Raw genomic sequence first — 22,379 nt, 5'->3', positions numbered from 1 at the left:
TGTCAGTACTACCCAGAGTTTAGTCTGTGCGTTTGTCTTTTGCAAATGTGAATGGCTGGATTTTCCATGTTGTTTTATACAACAGTTCCAACTGGTAAGACCCTGGTTATGAGTGAAGTGAGAGAGTACAACATGGGAAGTAGATTTCCACCAAGGTTTTGTCATCTGTCCAATGGTGAAAGTTCTTCAGCAGGGCATCTTCTTCCCCTTGCTTTAAGTCTTCTGTGCCCATCATGCGGGGAATAGCCTGGGAGGGCTCTTGCCATAGCAATACTTGGCTATGGGATCTCCATAGGTGTTCTCATGCTGCATGCTCCAAAATGAGGTCCTGCATTTAGCTAAACACAATTCAAAATGATCTTCCATTTGTAACTATAACTGATATAAAAATATCCAAAGAATATCTGAACATTTTAAAATACGTTATATACATGCCTCCCGAACATATGACCCCCATCAATAACACCCCATACCAGTGAAGAAGGATGGTCCAATGATGAGCCCATGATACTAATGATTATGCTTATGAGCCTGTGTGCTTGAAATTTCAACTAAGCCTACAGCTGCAGGGTGCCTAAGAGCGACTCCTGAGAGCCTCCATGTTGCTCAAATGTGGCCACTCCCTAAGCCAAAATTAGCATGCTAATCATTACCTTCCCCCCAGCATGGGACTTGACTCTCAGGGATGAGCATTTCTGGAACAAAGAGATAACTAACATTCACTAACTGGAGACACAACTAGAAAAAGACCTTGAATAAAAGGGGGAAATGCTAAAGACAAATGAATGTATATGGCTAAGAGTCTTCAAAAAAGAGTTGGGAGGTCATCAGAGGGGTCTTGCTTATGCATGCCTCAGCAAGATCCCAGAGACAGCCAAACTAGATACAGCCCTAGGTACTGGTGCTCCTGAGGGCTATGGAGACACTCAGGTTCTATGGTCATGGCAGATGGTTCTGGAGTTCAGTGCCTTGTTAGTGGGCCCTACTTTGGAATTTGCATTCCTCAGTGTAATGGTGATGGACTCAGATGTGACCTTTCTCCTCATGACTCTTTGGTCACTTTTACTGAACCTATTGTTGATGCTGGGGTTGGTGTAAACTCAGAAGACTTCAATCTCTGGACTGGCCATGTGCCAGCTGGACCCTGCGCCTCAGCAGAGTTGCAACTCCTACTCTCTGGTTCATTGGTCTTACCCAGGTCAGCTAACAAAGAGGTGAAGATGGTCAACCACCACACTAGGGAACTGAGAGTACCTACAACTCCAAGTACTCTTGCTTGATCATATGATCACATACATCAATCATGTGGGATCTAAGCCCCCTCTCAATATAGAGGTGGAGTGGATAGCACCATCCCTGGGTCCACAGGAAGAAGGAATAAAATGTGGATTAGAGTGGATTTACTGGTATTCTACTATAGAAATACTACTTATAATGGAAAAAACTGTAGCATTTATCTGGAGAAAGTGGCCAAGGTAGTTGCTGAAGACAGGGAGATTGAAGAAGAGATGTGATGTGGTGGCGTTTTTGGAACTTGGAATTGTCCTGGATGATATTACAGGGACAGATGCTGGATGTTATACATCCTGCCATTACCCACTGAACGTACTGGAGGAGAGTGTAAATTAAAATGTAAACTTCTATCCTTGTGCTGCAGCAGTGCTCCAAAATGTATTCACTAAATGCAATGAATGTGCCACAATGATGAAAGAGGTTGTTGATGTGGCAGGAGTGGGGGGCGGGGGTAGTGGGATATATGGAAACCTCTGGTATTTTTTAAAGTAACGTTTTTTTGTGATCTATGTATCTTCAATAAAATACAATAAAAAAAATGATCTTCCACTGCCTTGAAGGTTCTGGAATGCCATTGCTGCTGGAATGAGGAAGCGCTCCAGGAGAAGTGGCTTATTGGGTTGCAGGCAGCAGGATCCACAATACTCATAGTCACTGCAGCAGCAGTTGGATAAGCAGCACTTGCAGCAGTATTGCTTGTTCTATGGATGTAGAGAGGACAGAGCCATTCACCAGCAAATCCTTCCTTTCACAACTATCCTAATTCATCCATGATGAGGTGCTTCCCTTGAATGGAGTTGCAGCACTGATTGCCTGGTCGACTGCTATTGTCCAGGTTAAACTGCTTTCCAGGGAATGGGCTGATCATAGCCTTGAACCTGGAGAAGACTCTGATCTCTCCCTGCCCTCTCCTCCTACTTGACGGTGCTGGTCAGGAAGTAGACTAGCGAGAGCCTGAAGATTAGGCGCGCATCCACCTCTTCCGCAGAAGCCGGCCTCTCACCATGGCCGCCAGGTTCACCAGCCCTACGCGGAGCAGGGCAGGCCCAGGACGGGTGGCATGGCCCCTACAGTCCCCGGAGCTATGTCCCTAGCAACACAGGCGCACCCCGTGACCCGCGGAGCTGCCAGCCCCTGGCAGCATCCCCGGGTCCACATCGCAAGTCATTGTTAAGTTGCGTTATTATTTTATATATCTCTAGAAAAGACAACTGCTGTTAAATAAACTATGACAATAGTAAGAAATAAGTAATTTTAAGATACCAGATATGCTTATTTGAGAGATACTAAAATGAGAAAAAAAATACACATCTCTGAATTTTGTTAGTCAGGTATATCTTTATCCATTCTTTTATTTCAGCTCTAGCTTTATTTACCTTCTGAAAATAGCATAAAATTTAAAGCAGTAATGTTTTAGCCTATCAATCTGATTATATTTTTTCCTTTCTCAGGGTGTTCAAGACATTGAATTAATTTTGTAAGTTTGAAAATCATCTTTCCCATACCTCCAGTTTCTCTCAATTACCATTTTCCATTAAAAAATTTTTAGTTTCGTGTCTCATCTTTTTTTAGTTTTCTCCATAGAGGTCGAGTGAATTATCTGGTTGCAAATTTGAGAGGGGATCTGGACATGAAAAGTTCAGCGTCTCCCCTTCCACCTTCTTCTTGTAATCCAGTTGCCATTTAATTCACACTTACTACAGTGCTTGCCTCTTCACAGTCTGCATTTCATAGCTACCCCAGCATGGTTTGGGGAGGTCTGAGGTTATACAACTCTGCCTGTGACTGAATAGGTAAACGCAATTTTAAAATTCATTGTTAAGAAATCCATAGTTGTTGTAAATACAAGGCCATCTTTGAATCAACCTTTTAGTGTATGTGTGATTTTCCTATTTCCTAACTTTCCGACCTGTAAGTTCAAAACAGTCAACCTAAATTCTGAGTGGGGTATTCCATTGCTTGCTTTTACATGGTTTTGTTTTATGAATATGTAGCTATATATATTAATGTTTTCACTTTATAAAATATAGCCATGATCTAGGCAGTCTTTTGAAACATTTTTTCTTCCAAATATTATTATATATTGCTAAGATGTATCCAGGATTTTGAACATTGTTGTAGTATATTTATTTTACTTTGTGAAATATTCCATACTGTGATGTACCATAGTTGATTTCAACCTGTTTCCTATTAAAGGTCATTGGTCCATCTTCCCAACCAGGTTTTTGTTCTGGGAACAGTAAAGATACGGACTTTCCCTTGCATGTTTCCTGGTATACACATGAAAGAATTTCTCTTGGGTGTATCCTTCTGATCTCAATATTTAAAAAATCAGTTTATGATTCAAAGCAATCCCAATTAAAATTCCAGCAACCAAAAATAAAATTCCGACAACTGCTTTGTAGTAAGAGAAAAGGCAATCATCAAATTTATATGGAAAGTTAAGGGGACCTGCATAGATTAAATGATCTTGAAAAAGAAGAATGAAAATGGAGTGGTCACTTGTCCTAATCTTAAAATGTATAACAAAGCTACAATAACCCAAACAGCATGGTATGACCAAAAATGCTCCAGACTGGCTGCATCATTATCTTGGGTCCTTGAACTAAAATAATGATAGTGCTAAGAAGGGTCCATGGCTGACTCATTATGGAAACATAGTGTATATGAACAGTAAACATTTGTTGAATTTTTAAAGCATGGTAATAGCACAAAGGGCAGACATATTAAAAATGCCATTGAATTGATATCTCAGATATCGAACATCACGTTTATGACCAACAGATACACTTTTTTATGTTTTTAATATATTTCTTGAATTTGTATGATCAGTCACAATTCTCATTCACCTTGGAGTTCACTGTATTATTCAGTTCTTAGATTATTCTCTAGCTTTCTTTCAAATGATATTTAAATCCCTAGACTACACTTTTCAGTCACAATCCAATTTATAAACCAGCTGCTACTCACTATAATGTTTAACTATCAACTCTATCCTTTTCCACACTTTTACAGTAAAGTTAAATAAATTTATACATACATTAAGCCTCAGGACTCCTTCACAACCCTCTTCTTATTTCCTAATATCTTATACTCTAGGTTTTAAGTATGCATATATTCTTCATATTTAGTTCATATTAGTAAGGCCATGCAATATTTATCATTTTGTGTCTGGCTTTCTTCACTTCAAAATTCATCCAGATTATCTGTATCCCAATTTCTTGTTTTTGCAGCATAGTATTCCATAGAATGTACATACCACGTTTTGTTTATCTAGTCATTAGTTGATGGACATTTGTATTTTTCCATCTTTTGGCAATTGTGAATAATTCCATTATGGACATAGTTGTGCAGATGTCCATGTCACAGTTTTCAGTTCTTCTGGATACATTCCTAGTAGAGGAAATGCTGGATTATTGCAGTTCTATATTAAGCTTCCTGAGGAATAGCCAAACTATCTTCCACTGACAGTAAAAAAAGTATTCCTATTTCTCTACATCTTCTCCAGCACTTTTTGCTTTCTCTCTTTTTAATCATGGCTATTCTATGTAGTGTGAGATGATATCTCGTCGTTTTGATTTGCATTTCTCTTATAGCCAGTGATATGAAACATTTTTCCATATGCTTTTAGACCATTTGTATTTCCTACATTGAGAAATGTCTATTTTTTTTTTAATTAAAAAAAAAGATTTATTTATTTATTTCTCTCCCCTTACCCCCCAACGCCGGTTGTCTGTTCTCTGTGTCTATTTGCTGCGTCTTCTTCGTCCGCTTCTGTTGTTGTCAACGGCATGGGAATCTGTGTCTTTTTTTTGTTGCATCATCTTGTTGTGTCAGCTCTCTGTGTGTGCGGTACCATTCCTGGGCAGGCTGCACTTTCTTTCGTGCTGAGTTGCTCTCCTTATGGGCAGGGCACACTCCTTGTGTGTGGGGCTCCCCTACGCGGGGACACCCCTGCGTGGCACAGCATTCCTTGCGCTCATCAGCACTGTGCGTGGGTCAGCTCCACACGGGTCAAGGAGGCCCAGGGTTTGAACTGCGGACCTCCCATGTGGTAGATGGGCACCCTAACCACTGGGCCAAGTCCGCCGCCAGAAATGTCTATTTTTAAATTAGATTGCTTGCTCTTTTTTGCTCAGTTTTATGATCTCTTTATATAGAGTGGGAAAAAAAACCCCAAAACCTTGTTGTATATGTGGTTTCCAAGTATTTTCTCCCAAGGAATGGGCTGCCTTTTCACCTTCTTGACAAAGTTCTTTGAATTGAAAAAGTGTTTAAGTTTGAGAAGGTCCCATTTATCCATGTTTTCTTTCACTGCTCATGTTTTCAGTGTAAGGTTTAAGATTCTGCCACCTACCACCAGGTCTTAAAGAGGTTTTCCTATATTTTCTTCTAGGAGTTTTATGGTTCTAGCTTTTATATTTAGGTCTTTGATCTACTTTGAATTGATTTTTGTATAAGGAATGAGATAGAGGTCCTCCTTCTTTCTTTTGGATATGAATATCCAGTTCTCTCATTACCATTTGTTGAATAGACTGTTCTGCCCAACATGGGTGGGTTTGAAAGTTTTGTCAAAGCTCACTTGACCATAGATGTGAAGTTCTGTTTCTGAACCATCAATTCATTTCCATTTGTCCATGTGTCTATCTTTATGCCAATACCATATTGTTTTTCTTTTTGTTGTTGTTGTTTTTACCACTGTAGCTAGGTAATATGATTTACAGTCTGGAAGTGAGGGTCTCCAAATTTGCATTTTCTTTTTAAGATGTTCCTGGCTACTTGGGATGACTTATCCTTCCAAATAAATTTAATGATTGTGTTTTCCATTAAAAAAAAAACCCTGGTGGATTTCTTATTGGGATTGCATTGAATCTGTATATCAGTTTGGGTAGAATTGGCATCTTAATGATATTTAGTCTTCCAATCCATGAGCATGGAATGTTCTTCCATTTATTTAGGTCTTTTAAATTTCTTTTAAAAATGCATCGTAGTTCTCCTAATAGAAGTGTTTTATGTCCTTGGTTAAGTTTATTCCTAAATATTTGATTCTTGTAGTCACTCTTTTAAAATGAATTTTTTTCCTGACTTCCTCCTCAGATTTTGCATTACTCCTGTATAGAAACACCACAAATTTTTGCATATTGATCTTTTATCCTGAAACTCTATTGAAATCATTTATTGTCTATAGTAGCTTTGTTGTAGGTTTTTTGAACTTTCTATGTATAGGATCATATTTTCTGCAAATAGCAGATTTTTACTTCTTCCTTTCCAATTTGGATGCCTTTTTCTTTTTCTTGCCTGATTACTCCAACTAGAACCACTAGCACTATATTAAACACAGTGGTGAGAGTAAGCATTCTTGTCTTGTTTCTGATCTCAGCAGGAAAGTTTTCAGTCTTTCACCATTGAGTACAATGTTAGCTGTGGGTTTTTCATTTATAATGTTGAGAAAGTTTCCTTCAGTTCCTACATTTTGTTGTATTTTTATTAAGAAAGGATGCTGTGTTTTGTCAAATGCCTTTTCTGTATCAATTGACAGAATTATGGATTATTCTTTGATTTATTAATGTACTGTATTATGCTGATTGTTTTTCATGTATTGAACCACCTTTGCATGCCTGGTATAAAACACACTTGATCATGATGTATAGTTTTTAAAAACATGTTGTTGGATTTGATTGGCAATTATTTTGTTGAGGATTTTTTCATCCATATTTTTAGTGAAATGGGTCTGTAATTTTCTTTTTTCATAATCTCCTTATCTGGAATTGCTACTAGCATGATAATTGTTTCATAGAATGAGTTTGGTAGCATTCCTTCTTGTTCAATTTTTTGGGGAAGAGCTTGAGTAAGATTGGTATTAAATCTTTGAATTCTTGTTAGAATGCACCTGCGAAACCATCTGTTGCTGGGTTTTTCATTTTGGGGAGTTGTTTGATGACAGTTTCATCTCTTCATTTGTGTTGAAGTCTTCTATTTCTCCAAGGGTCAGTGTAGGTTGTTTGTGTATTCCTAGGAATTTTTCCATTGTGTTTATATTGTGCAGTTTTTTTGGCATAAAATTGTTTATGGTATCCTCTTTTGATCTCTTTTATTTCTGTGAGGTCAATAGCAATGTACCATTTTCATTTTTTATTTCATTTATTTGTATCTTCTCTCTTTTTTCTATTTTTAATCTAGCTAAGTGTGTCAATTTTGTTATTCTTGAATAACCAACTTTTGTTTTTGTTAATTCTCTCTATTGCTTTTTTGTTCTCAATTTCATTTATTTCTGCTCTGATCTTTGTTTTTTTTTGTTTTTTTTTTTTAAATTTCCCTCCCCTTCCCCACACCCCTGCAGTTGTCTGTTCTCTGTGTCCATTTACTGTGTGTTCTTCTGTGCCCACTTGTATTCTTGTCAGCGGCACTGGGAATCTGTGTCTCTTTTTGTTGCATCATCTTGCTGTGTCAGCTCTCCGTGTGTGTGGTGCCACTCCTGAGCAGACTGCATTTTTTCCCGCTGGGTTGTTCTCCCTATGGGGCGCACTCCTTGTGCATAGGGCTCCCCAACACAGGGGACACACCTGGGTGGCATGGCACTCCTTGAGCACCTCAGTACTGTGCATGGGCCAGCTCATCACAAGGATCAGGAGGCCTGGGTTTAAACCCTGAACCTCCCATGTGGTAGGTGGATGCTCTATCCCTTGAGCCAAATCCACTTCCCTGAACTTAGTTATTTCATTTCTTTTACTTGCTCTGGCATTGTTTCTCCAGCCATGTAGTTAAGTAATTGATTTTAGCTCTTTTTTTTCTTTTTTAATATAAGCACTGGGGGCTATAAATATTCCTTTCAGCACTACCTTCACTGCATTCCATAAGTTTTTTTTAAATTTTTTAAAAAATTATTTATTTATTTTTTTAAGTTACATTATGAAAAATATGAGGTCCCATTCAACCCCACCGCCCCCGCCCCCCACTCCCCCCACAGCAACACTCTCTCCCATCATCATGACACATCCATTGCACCTGGTAAGTTCATCTCTGAGCATCACTGCACCCCATAGTCAATGGTCCACATCATAGCCCAGACTCTCTCACGTTCCATCCAGTGGGCCCTGGGGGGATCTATAATGTCCCGTAATTGTCCGTGAAGCACTATCCAGGACAACTCCACGTCCCGAAAACGCCTCCACATCTCATCTCTTCCTCCCCTTCCCCACACCCAGCAGCCACCATGGCTACCGTTCCCACACCCATTCCACATTTTCTCTGTGGACATTGGATTGGTTGTGTCCATTGCACATCTATGTCAAGTGGGGGCTTAGATTCCACATGGATACTGGATGCACTCCTCCCGCTTCCAGTTGTAGACACTCTAGGCTCCATGGTGTGGTGGTTGACCTTCTTCAACTCCATGTTAGCTGAGTGGGGTAAGTCCAATAAATCAAAGTGTAGGAGCTGAAGTCTGTTGAGGCTCTGGGCCTGGGTCTCATGTTATCAGTCCAGAGATTCAAATCCCCTAAATATATCTTAAACCCCAGCACCAACTACAATTCCAATAAAGTAACATGCAAATCTTGTGAGAAGAGATCCCCTCTGAGTCCAATTCCATCATGCAGAAACACCAGCTCCAAAGAAGGGCCATCTGCCATGGCAGTGAACTCCATCTGCCATGACCATAGAACCCGTGGGTCTCTTTATCCCTCATAAGAACCAATACCTGGGGTTGTATCTACTTTATCTGTCTCTTAGACTCTGCTCAGTTGTACATAAGGGCATTCCTTCTGACAACCTCCAGACTTTTTTTAGAGACTCATAACCTTATAATCTCATTTCTCCTTTCCATTTCCCCCTTACATTAGGTCAAACAGCATTTTGAAGTCATGTTATTATATGTGGACAGGGATATTCTGCTGATCCGTATTGAACCTTTAATTCAATGTCATTTTCTAGTTGCATCTTCAGCTGGTATTTGGTAGTGATCCCTCGGTGCCAGGGAGGCTCATCCCCTTGTGTCATGTCCCACGCTGGGGGGAATGCACTGCATCTACATGCTGAGTTTGGCTGTGAGAGTGGCCACATTTGAGTAACATGAAGGCTGTCAGGAGGAAACTCCCAGGCACAGTGCTACTCTAGGCCTTGTTCTTATTGCAAGTGTATAGGCTCAAAAGCATAGCCATTAGTATCAGGAGCCCCCTGTTGGGCCCTCCTTCCTTCCTGGTTCTTGCCGTTGCACCTGGGGGACTGCCGCTGCTCCCCCGGGTCCACGACAGTGACCCCCTGGCCAGGGGCCCAGTACCCCCCAGCTGTTGTTTTTAATTGTTTCCACTATGAGTATATCTAGACATTGCTATATACCCTGGGCATATGCCCTGTATAACTCCCTGTCAACCATATATATCACGTCAATAACATCCTATATCAGTATTCCTCCGCTGCCATTGTTGAACCACTCTGTGATCCAAAACTTCCTGTAAAGTGGATCCCAACATAATGTCAGCTTCACAAGAGTCTTACATCACCGAAATTCATATATACAATATACAGTACTTCCCCAGATTCACCATAGAACCTTTTCCCTTCCACAGAGATAATCTTTTAGCTTATTCATATCATATTTCCTGAAACTGATGTACAGATTCTGAGACAATAGCTTTCAAACAAGGTGACATCTGTGCTTACTATGTGGTCCATACTTTAGGTTGTACAGTTTTCTAAATTTTTTAGTTATCCTATGTTTTGCCTTATGGTTTACATTATTAGTCTGTCATCCCCTATATCTTTTTGGTGTAATATTACATGTTTTATATTCATCCTCGTGTACTCTCACAGAACTCCTCTCTTGCCCCCATATTTACCTTGGTTCTATCCATTCCACATCCATTTTCCCCTCCCCTTGGGGCCCACAACGCCAGTCAATCTCCATTTCCCAAGAAGCCATGTCCAGAGATACTTGCAGCAGTATTCAGGTCCTGACTTTCTCAACTGCCCTAATGCCCTGGGAGCCATCCTTTCTCACGAGAGATACAGTTCTCTCTATTTGATGGCATTAGTCCTCCCCAGGATGTGGGTCCACCCCAACTCTCACTTCTTGGGTCTCTTCCCAATGGTACAACCCACCTTGGCAAAATGAGCCTTCAGCTATTCCCCCGGAGTCCATCTCACATCAGACCATACCCCCTGAGCATCCTAAACAGGTAACCCTCCTACTTAAACTTTGATACGATTTTCTCAACATTTTGTTCTCAACGAACACCTGACACTCTCCCATGTTCGTATGTTGCCCCTCCCTCCCCCCAATGTTTGGACAATATTACCCCTCTTCCCATCCCGAGCCCCCCTCAAACCCACAAAGCCCCACCCGAAGGCAACCCCTTGCCCCCATTTTGTCCCTTCTTTGTGCCCATACTTACCGCCAGCTCATCACAGATTCCCCCCCTGCAGACGTTAACTCACATCCTTCCTCCACCCCCCAATTTCCTGTAAGCCTCTTTTCCAGACTCTAGCTCTCTGAGACAGTTTGCTTATTTCATATCATTGAGGTCATGTAGTATTTGTCCTTCAATGCCTGGGTTGCTTCACTCAACATAAGATTCTCAAGGTTCATCCATGTTATCATGTGTGATTGTATTGTATTTGTTCTTACAGCCGAGTAGTATTCCATTGTGTGTATATACCACATTTTATTGATCCACTTGTCTGTTGATGGACATTTGGATTGATTCCAACTTTTGGCGATAGTGAACAATGCTGCTATGAACACTGGTGTACATATATTGGTTTGTGTCCTTGTTTTCAGTTCTGATGGGTATATACCCAGCAGTGGTATTGCTGAGTCATATGGCAAATCTATGGTTAGTTTTTTGAGAAACTGCCAAACTGTCCTCTAGAATGGTTGGATCCTTCTGCATTCCCACCAGCAGTGGATGAGTGTTCCCCTTTCTTCACATGCTCTCCAGCATTTGTATTCTTCTATTTTTTTCATAGCTGCCAATCTTATGGGAGTAAGATGGTATCTCATTGTAGTTTTGATTTGCATTTCCCTGATAGCTAGAGATTTGGAGCATTTTTTCATGTGCTTTTTAGCCATTTGTATTTCTTCTTTGGAGAAGTGTCTGTTTAAATCTTTTTCCCATTTTTTAAATGGGTTGTTTATCTTTTTGTTTTCAAGATATATGAGTTCTTTATATATGCAACTTATAAGTCTCTTATCAGATATATGGTTGCCAAATATTTTCTCCCATTGTGTGGGTTTCCTTTTTACTTTCTTGACAAACTCCTTTGAGGTGCAGAAGGCTTTAATCTTGAGGAAGTCCCATTTATCTATTTGTTCTTTTGCTGCTTGTGCTTTTGGTGTGATATTCATGAAGCCATTTCCTATTACAAGGTCCTGTAGATGTTTCCCTACACTGCTTTCCAAAGTCTTTATGGTCTTGGCTCTTCTATTTAGGTCTTTGATCCATCTTGAGTTGATCTTTGTATAAGGTGTGAAATGGTAATCCTCTTTCATTCTTCTACATATGACTATCCAGTTCTCCAGGCACCATTTGTTGAATAGGCCATTCTCTCCCAGTTGAGAGGGTTTGGTGGCTTTATCGAATATTATATGGCTATATACATGAGGTTTTATATCTGAACTTTCAATTCGATTCCATTGGTCTGTGTCTCTCCTTATGCCAATACCATGCTGTTTTCACTACTGTAGCTTTGTAGTATGTTTTGAGGTCAGGAAGTGTGATTCCTCCTATTTCGTTTTTCTTTTTCAATATGTCTTTGGCTATTCGGGGCCTCTTTCCTTTCCAAATAAATTTCATAGTTAGTTTTTCTATTTCCTTAAAGAATGCTGTGTTGATTTTTATTGGGATTGCATTGAATGTGTAGATCAGTTTTGGTAGGATAGACATCTTAATAATATTCCGTCTTCCTATCCATGAACAAGGAATATTCTTCCATTTATTAGGTCTTCTTTGATTTCCTTGAACAGTCTTGTATAGTTCTCGGTGTATAAGTTTTTTACCTCTTTATTTAAATATATTCCTAAATATTTGATTTTTTTATTAACTATTGTGAATGGTATTTGTTTCTGGATTTCCTCCTGATCTTGCTCATTATTGGTATACAGAAATGCTACTGATTTTTGTGCATTGATCTTATAACCTGCAACTTTGCTGAACTCATTTATGAGTTCTAGAAGCTTTGTTCAAACAGCATTTTAAAGTCATGTTATTATATGTAGAGAGGGATATTCTGCTGATCCACATTGAACCTTTAATTCAAGGTCATTTTCTAGTTGCATCTTCAGCTGGTATTTGGTAGTGATCCATTGGTGCCAGGTAGGCTCATCCCCAGGTGTCATGTCCCACGCTGCAGGGAATGCACTGCATCTGCATGCTGAGGTTGGCTTCGAGACTGGCCACATTTGAGTAACATGAAGGCTGTCAGGAGGAAACTCCCAGGCACAGTGCTGCTCTAGGCCTTGTTCTTATTTCTGGCGTATAGGCTCATAAGCATAGTCATTAGTATCAGGGGCTCACTGTTGGACCCTCATTCCTTCCTGGTTCTTACCGTTGCACCTGGGGGACTGCCGCTGCTCCCCTAGGAACCGTGACAGAGCACCCCCAGTCAGGAACCCAGTACCCCCCCCCCAGCTGTTGTTTTTAATTGTTTCCACTATGAGTATATCCAAACATTACCATGCACCCTGGACATATGCCCTGTATAACTCCCTGTCAACCATATATCACCTGTCAATAACATCCCATACCAGTATTCCTCTGCTGCCATTGTTGAACCACTCTGTGATCCTAAACTTCCTGAAAAATGAAGCCCAATATAATGTCAGGTTCCCTTACTAGTAAAATGGAATATAGCGATGAGTTTAAAGGTTAGATCTAGAATACGTATTGATTTGGAAAAATTCTACATCCTATCTTTTTCTTTTCTTTTTTCCTAATTATTGAGCTTCTCTTCACAAGAGCCTTAGATCACAGTAATTCATATATACAATATACAGTACTCCCACACATCCACCATAAAACCTTTTCCCTTCCACAGTAATAATCTTATAACTTATTCATATCATATTTACTTAAACTGATGTACAGACTCTGAGACAATAGCTTTCAAACAAGGTGACATCTGTGCTTACATTGTGGTCCATACTTTAGAATATACAGTTTTCTAAATTTTTAGTTATCCTATATTTTACATTATGGTTTACATTATTAGTCTGTCATACCCTATGTGTTTTTGGTGTAATATTACATGTTTTATATCCATCCTTGTGTACTCTCGTGAAACTCCTCTCTTACCCCCACATTTACCTTGGTTCCATCCATTCCACATCCATTTTCCCCTCCCCTTGGGGCCCACAGCGACAGCCAATCTCCATTTCCTGAGGAGCCACGTCCAGAGATACTTGCAACAGTGTTCAGGGCCTGACTTGCTCAACTGCCCTAATGCCCTGGGAGCCACCCTTTCTCTCGAGAGATACAGTTCCCTCTATTTGATGGCATTAGTCCTCCCCAGGATGTGGGTCCACCCTCACTCTCACTACTTGGGTCTCTACCCAATGGTACAACCCACCCTGGCAAAATGAGCATTCAGACATTCCCCAGGAGTCTGTCCCTTGTCAGACCATACCCTCTGAGCATCCTAAACAGGTAACCCTCCTAATTATATTTTGATACGATTTTCTCAGCATTTTACTCTCAGCCAACACCTGACACTCTCCTATGTTCGTATGTTGCCCCTCCCTCCCCCCAATTTTGTGGGCAACATTACCCATCCGCCCATCCCCAGCCCCCCTCAAACCCTCAAAGCCCCACCCAAAGGCAACCCCTTGCCCCCATTTTATCTCTTCTTTGTGCTCATACTTACCACCAGCTCATCATAGATTCCACCCCTGCAGACGTCAGCTCACATCCTTCCTCCATCCCCGATTTTCTGTAAGCCTATCTTCCAGTCTCTAGCTCTCTGAGGCAGCTTGCTTATTTCATATCATTGAGGTCATGTAGTATTTGTCCTTCAATGCCTGGGTTGCTTCACTCAACATAAGGTTCTCAAGATTCATCCATGTTATCACGTGTGTTTGTAGTGTATTTGTTCTTACAGCCGAGTAGTATTCCATTACATGTATATACATTTTATTGATCCACTCATCTGTTGATGGGCATTTGGGTTGATTTCAACTTTTGGCAATAGTGAACAATGCTGCTATGAACATTGGTGTACACATATCGGTTTGTGCCCTTGTTTTCAGTTCTGATGGGTATATACCCAGCAGTGGTATTGCTGGGTCATATTGCAAATCTATGGTTAGTTTTTTGAGAAACTGCCAAACTGTCCTCTAGAATGGTTGGATCCTTCTGCATTCCCACCAGCAGTGGATGAGTGTTCCCCTTTCTTCACATGCTCTCCAGCATTTGTATTCTGTTTTTTTCATAGCTGCCAATCTTATGGGAGTAAGATGGTATCTCATTGTAGTTTTGATTTGCATTTCCCTGATAGCTAGAGATTTGGAGCATTTTTTCATGTGCTTTTTAGCCATTTGTATTTCTTCTTTGGAGAAGTATCTGTTTAAATCTTTTTCCCATTTTTTAAATGGGTTGTTTGTCTTTTTATTTTCAAGGTATATGAGTTCTTTATATATGCAACTTATAAGTCTCTTATCAGATATATGGTTGCCAAATATTTTCTCCCATTGTGTGGGTTCCCTTTTTACTTTCTTGACAAACTTCTTTGAGGTGCAGAAGGCTTTAATCTTGAGGAAGTCCCATTTATCTATTTGTTCTTTTGCTGCTCGTGCTTTGGTGTGATATTCATGAAGCCATTTCCTATTACAAGGTCCTGTAGATGTTTCCCTACACTGCTTTCCAAAGTCTTTATGGTCTTGGCTCTTCTATTCAGGTCTTTGATCCAGCTTGAGTTGATCTTTGTATAAGGTGTGAGATGGTAATCCTCTTTCATTCTTCTACATATGGCTATCCAGTTCTCCAGGCACCATTTGTTGAATAGGCCATTCTCTCCCAGTTGAGAGGGTTTGGTGGCTTTATCAAATATTATATGACTATATATATGAGGTTCTATATCAGAACTTTCAATTCGATTCCATTGGTCTGTGTCTCTCCTTATGCCAATACCATGCTGTTTTCACTACTGTAGCTTTGTAGTATGTTTTGAAGTCCGGTAGTGTGATTCCTCCAATTTCTTTTTTCTTTTTCAATATGTCTTTGGCTATTTGGGGCCTCTTTCCTTTCCAAATAAATTTCATAGTTAGGTTTTCTATTTCCTTAAAGAATGCTGTGTTGATTTTTATTGGGATTGCATTGAATGTTTAGATCAGTTTTGGTAGGATAGACATCTTAATAATATTTAGTCTTCCTATCCATGAACAAGGAATATTTTTCCATTTATTTAGGTCTTCTTTGATTTCCTTGAACAGTCTTGTATAGTTGTCAGTGTATGAGTTTTCTACATCTTTAGTTAAATTTATTCCTAAATATTTGATTTTTTTATTTACTATTGTGAATTGTATTTGTTTCTTGATTTCTTCCTAATCTTGCTCATTTTTGGTGTACAGAAATGCTACTGATTTTTGCGCACTGATCTTATAACCTGTGACTTTACTAAACTCATTTATGAGTTCTAGAAGCTTTGTTGTAGATCTCTCAGGGTTTTCTATGTATAGGATCATGTCATCTGCAAATAATGAAATTTTGACTTCTTCCTTTCCAATTTGAATGCCTTTTATATCTGGTTCTTGCCTCAGTACTCAAGCAAGTACTTCTAAGACAATGTTAAATAGAAGGGGAGACAATGGGCATCCTTGTCTTGTTCCTGACTTTAGAGGGAAGGATTTTAGGATTTCTCCATTGTAAACAATGTTGGCTGTAGGTTTTTCATATACACTCTTTATCATGTTGAAAAAATTTCCCTGTATTCCAATCTTTTGGAGTGTTTTTATCAAGAAAGGGTGCTGTATTTTGTCAAATGCTTTTTCTGCATCTATAGATATAATCTTGTGATTTTTTTTCCTTCAATCTGTTTATATGGTGTATTACATTGATTGATTTTCTTATGTTGAACCGTCCTTGCATACCTTGAATAACTCCCACTTGGTCGTGATGTATAATTCATTTAATGTATTGTTGAATACAATTAGCAAGTATTTTGTTAAGTATTTTTGCATCTAGGTTCATTAGAGAGATTGGACTGTAATTTTCCTTTCTTGTGGTGTCTTTGTTTGGCTTTGGTACTAGGGTAATGTTGGCATCATAGAAGGAGTTAGACAATGTTCCTTCTCTTTCGATTTTTTGGAAGATTTTCAGCAGGATTGGTGTTAGTTCTTTCCGGAATGTTTTGTAGAATTATCTGTGAAGCCTCCTGGCCCTGGGCTCTTCTTAGTTGGGAGGTTTTTAATGACTGATTCTTTCTCTTTACTTGTGATTGGTTTGTTGAGATCATCAATTTCTTCTTTCCTCAATATGGGCTGCTTATGTGTTTCTAGGAATTTGTCCATTTCCTCTAGATTGTCATTTTTGTTGGAATATAGTTTTTCAAAGTATCCTCTTATGATAGTCTTTCTTTCTGTGGGGTCAGTGGTGATATCACCTTTCTCATTTCTTATTTTGTGTATTTGCATCTTCTCTCTTTTTTTCTTTGTTGGTCTCACTAAAGTTTTGTCAATTTTGTTGATCCTCTCAAAAACCAGCTCTTGGTCTTGTTTATCTTTTCACGTGCTTTCTTACTTTCCATTTCATTTAGTTCTGCTCTTATCTTTGTTATTTCCTTCCTTCTTCTTCCTGTTGGATTACTTTGTTGTTTTTTTTCTAATTCCTCCAAATGTGCAGTTAGTTCTTCAATTTTTGCTCTTTCTTCTTTTTTGATATATGAATTTATGACTCTAAATTTCCCTCTCAGTACCGCTTTTGCTGCATCCCATAAATTTTGGTATGTTTTGTTATCATTATCATTTGTTTCAAGGTAGTCATTGATTTCTTTTGAGATTTCCTCCTTGACCCACTGTTTTTCTAAGAGTGTGCTGTTTAATTTCCAAATCGTGGTGTGAAATCTGGGCCTCTGTCCCTTGCAAATTTCCAGCTTCATTCCACTGTGGTCAGAGATATTATTTGGTATGATTTTGATCTTTCTGAATTCATTAAGCCTTTCTTTGTGGGCTAGCATGTGGTCTATCTTGGAGAATGATCCATGTGCGCTTTAGAAAAATGTATATCCTGCTATGTTTGGGTGTAATGATCTATATATTTCTATTAGATCCAGCTCCTCTAATATACTGTTCAAATGTTTTGTTTCTTTAGTGATTCTCTTTTGAGATGTTCTGTCAAGAGTTGATAGTGTGTATTAAAATCCCCCACTAAAATTGTAGATGTATCTATTCTTTCACTTAGTTTTTCCAGCATTTGCCTCATGTATTTAGAGGCGCTCTTGTTAGGAGCATAAATATTTATGTTTGTTCAATCTTCTTGACAGATTGTCCCTTTCACTAAAATGTAGTATCTCTCTTTGTCTCTCACAATTGTTTTGCATTTAAAGTCTATTTTGTCTGACATTAATATAGCTACTCCTGCCTTTTTTTGGTTATTGTTTGCTTGTATGATTGTTTTCCAGCCATTCATTTTCAACCTCCATGAGTCTCTGGGTCTAAGATGTGTCTCTTGTACACAGCATATAGATGGGTCATATTTCCTTATCCAATGTCCCAGTCTGAATCTTTTGGTAGGTGAGTTTAATCCATTGATATTTAGTGTTATTACTTTCAAGGAATTATTTGTATTAGCCATATTTTGATTGGAGTTGTGTGTGTCATATTTTGTTTGCTTTTTTTTCTTCTCTTTTTGTCTTTTTTGTTGCTCTTACACTCTCCTCCAACTCTGCCTGTCCTGTTTTTTCCTTTCTTCCTGCAGAACTCCCTTTAAAATTTCTTGAAGGGGAGGTTTCTTGTTGGCATACTCTTTCAGTTTCTTTTTATCTGCTAATATTTTGAACTCTCCATAAGTTTTGAATGCTAGTTTAGCTGGATAGAATATTCTTGGTTGGAAATTTTTTTCCTTTAGCTCCTTGACTATATCATACCACTGCCTTCTTGCCTGCATGGTTTCAGATGAGAAATCAGCACTTAATCTTATGGAGCTTCCCTTGTATGTGATGGTTTTCTTTTCTCTTGCTGCTTTTAGAATTTTCTCTTTGTCTTGAGCGTTGGATAATTTCACAAGTATATGTCTTGGGGTGGGCCTGATGGGGTTTATGATTATTGGGGTGTGCTGTGCTTCTTGGATATGTACATCTGTCTCTTTCCATAGATTTGGGAAGTTTTCAGTCATTATTTCCTGCAACACTCCTTCTGACCCCTTTCCCTTCTCTTCTCCTTCTGGAATGCCTATAATATGTATGTTTGAGTGTTTTGCATTATCATTCAGGTCCCTAAGTCCTAGCTGGATTTTTTTCTATCTTTTTATTGACCAATTCTGCTATCTGTTTGATTTCTGATGTACTGTCTTCCACATCACTAATTCTCTGCTCTTCCTCTTCTAGTCTGCTGATATTTGCTGCAAGTGTATTTTTGATTTCTTGAACTGTGGTGTTCATTCCCATCAAATCTGTTATCTTTTTGCAATTTCCCCTCCAAGTGTTGTCTTTATGTTGTTAACCTCTTCCTTTACTTCATTAAATTTGTCGGTGATAAATGTTCTGAGATCTTTCATTACTTGTGCAAAGTTCTCCTCCCCTTCCTGATTTTTAGTTTGTTCATTGGATTCAGCCATGTTTTCCTGATTACTGGTTTGGTTTGTAGATTTTTGTTGCTGTCTGGCCATCATTTTATCTTGATGGGTTTAATCAGTTCCTTAGCTTCTTTGTCTAGTATTGGAGATTAATTAGCTGTTGTTTTTTGTGTAAGTGTTATATCTTCTCTTTGTCACTTTGTTCTTCTTATTCTAATTTCTTATTGCTGGTTGAGTTCACTTTAAAGGAAAGTATTAGGGCCGGGGAAAGGCAATTGTGTAAGTAAGGAAAAATTGCTAAGTAGTATTGGTGATATATGTTAACAGAGCAACAATATGAGCTCTGGGAGGATGGATGTTAGATTCATGTAAGTTGTGTAGAGTTATAGCAGTAGGTAGTGTACCTATAATGAGGTAGTTGACTGAATATGGGAGGAATATGGTGTGAATTAAAAAGCTAGTGTTTTCGTGAGAGAGGGAAAGAGAAAAGAAAGGCAATAGTTTCAAGAGTGGATAACAGACAGAAAACAAAACAAAGGTATTAGAAATTAAGAGTTAGACACTTTGTGGATGAAAGAAAGTGAGGTGGAATATAGGAGAGACAGTAGATAATGGAGGATATCAAGATGTAGGGGAAAGGGGATAGTGTAGGTAGCCAAAATCTATTCACACAGAAATGAGGCAGTGGAGGATGAGGATACCCAGCAAATGTGAGGTGTTCCCTGTAGCACCTATTGTATAGTTAAGATAAAATAAAATAAGAAGAAAATGAGGGACGAGAGAGAGAGAGAGAAAAAGAGAGAGAAGAAAGGAAAAAAGAAAAAGGGGGTGGGTAAAGGGTGGGGAGCAGGTAGGGAAAAGAAAAAAAAGATATACACCAACCACAGCAGCCACAACAACAATTTTAAAAAACCCTAAATAACTGAAAAAAAAAAGACTTTGGGGGATACGCTGGGAGAAAAGACTAGGGGATAATGCAATGTTAGCAATCAGGACACTAAAAATATATATATATATATATATATATAATAAAAATAAAAACAAACAAAACAAAACAGAAAAGAAAAAAACACAAACATTGAGGGCTAGGACATTCAAGGACCTTAGATGGACCTCAGGGCATGATGGATTCAGGGATGTAAAGTCTGAGATATTGAAGACTCAAGAGGTGTCAGTCTCTGGGGTCTGGGCCACCAGGGTTTAGGGGACTCAGACCTGGCAACCTCAAGTCTGGTTAACAGGGAGCCTGGGAGCACCACAGTGCATCACTGCCTTCAGGGATCCCCACAGCTGAGTGCCAGTCCTATGGGTGAGGTCACATCCTCAAGCTCTATCCTGTATGTCTATACCCCACTATTCATTCACTCACTGGCGTCTATTCTGTGGATGTATCACCAATTCAACTTCAGGACCCCTCCCACCCTGTAATCCCCCGGAATGGACACCTGGGGGCGCCTTTACACTGCAGCCAATTTAATGACGCAGATCAATAGCCAGGCGCGGGGGTGGGGCTCCAGCCGGAAATGCTAATAACAGAGTCCAAACCCGAAATTCCCACGCTTCGCATTGGCTTCCAAACGTCTCCCACCCTGTCAGACCTTGGTGGCATCTCTTTATTGCTATCAATTTAAGTCCACTGTAGATCGGCAGCTGGGCTTGGGGGGGGTGGGGCTCTAGGCGGAAGCGCTATTGTTTGTGTCCGCAATCAAAAATTCCCCTGCTTCACCATAAAACTCCCATTTGTCTCCCCAAATCGGTCTGCAAGTGCCTCCTGTCCTATTAACCCCCCAATAGGCCGCTCAGTACTTATGAATTCCCCAGTACTGCAGAGCCTCCAAAAAAAAAATGCCGCGGCAGCGCCCGGTGCCCCCACCCACCCTAGGAGGGAGCGTTCTGCACGCAGCCCAGACCTCCGTGTAAAGAGTCTCAATTATATTTTATAGACGTATTTTCTCTGTTACCTTTCCACCAAATCAATGTCCAGACACTTCCTGTCCTGCAAATATCCTGAAACAGTCCGGTCCCGAAGAACCTCCAATGCTGCCCAGCCACTTCCCTGCAGGAGAGATTATCAGGTAAGCTCACTCAGCCACCATCTTGCCCCACCCTCCTAGTCTTTCACTTTCAATCCATTGGTATCCTTGGGTCTCAGGTGATTCTCTTGTAAGCAGCATATACCTGCTTCATTTTTTCTTATCCATTCTGCCACTCTGTGTCCTTTGATAGGGGAATTTATTCTGTTAACATTCAATGCTATTAATGTAAAGGTAGTTCTTCTTTTACCCATTTTCACCTTTGGTTTTTATGTCATATTTTATTTTCACCACTCTTATGATGCTTTTAGCTAGTTTTACTGATGTAGTCTTCATTTCTAGGGTCTCTTTCAAGCCTCTCTTTTCTGTCTTTTCTTTTCAAATTCTAGTACTCCCTTTAGTATTTCCTGCAAAGCCAGACTCTTTATTATAAACTCTCTCAGTTTCTGTTTACCAGTGAATATTCTAAACTTGCCCTCATTTTTGAAAGACAATCTTGCCAGATATAATGTTCTAGTCTGGCAGTTTTTCTCTTGCAGTACCTTAAATACATCATACTACTGCAATCTTGCATCCATAGTGTCTGATGAGAAACACTTACATGGTATGTATCACTTTACTCTTACAGCTCTTAGAATTCTCTTTGCCTTTGGCATTTGGCATTCTGACTAGTATGTACCTTGGAGCTTGTCTATTCAGATTTATTTGTGTGGGTGTATTTGTGCTTCTTGAACATGGATATCTATCTCTTTCAATAGGTTGGAAAATTTTCTACCATTATTTCTTCAAATATTTCTTCTGCCTTTTTTCCCGTCTCTTCTCCCTCAGGGACACCCATGACATATATGTTTGCATGTCTCTTGTCATTTAGTTCCCTGAGAATATGTTTAATTTTTTCCAATCTTTTATTCATCTTTTCTTTTGTATATTCACTTTCAGAATCCATGTCTTCGAGTTTAACAGTACACATGTGCCCAAATGTTCTTTTCCTGTAGGCTGAAAGGACCTGCTGTTGCCTGGAGAGGCAGAGGAAACACCAACCCTTCTATCCTCTTTGATGGTGAGGGTGGATCCACGCCTGCCCAAAAGTCCAGTCTGTACAAGCTGAACGTGTATACTATTATCCAGAAAGGCTGTGAAAACACTAATTTCATCCTATTCTATTGAGATCCACATGTACCCACCAGTCCAGTCCAAGCAGGCCAAAAGTTCCTGCCATTGCTTGGTAAGGCTGAGGAAATATAATTCACCTCCTCTTCTACTTGGGTGTGGGAATGGACCTACAGCTGTTTGCCTATTCTGTCTGTGCAGTTCAAAATCTACTGCAAATTAC

General features: G+C 39.5%; 1 pseudogene; it reads right to left on the bottom strand.

Moving 5' to 3' along the window:
* Positions 1-231: 231 nt before the first annotated feature.
* LOC131278950 (SREBP regulating gene protein-like) lies at positions 232-21,992 on the bottom strand (annotated as a pseudogene).
* Between the last annotated feature and the right edge of the window lie 387 nt (positions 21,993-22,379).

This window comes from Dasypus novemcinctus, chromosome 6, assembly GCF_030445035.2.
Source record: "Dasypus novemcinctus isolate mDasNov1 chromosome 6, mDasNov1.1.hap2, whole genome shotgun sequence".
Classification (NCBI taxonomy): Eukaryota; Metazoa; Chordata; class Mammalia; order Cingulata; family Dasypodidae; genus Dasypus; species Dasypus novemcinctus.
The sequence above is the reverse complement of the archived record's forward strand: the minus strand, read 5'-3'. Positions and strand labels throughout refer to the sequence as shown.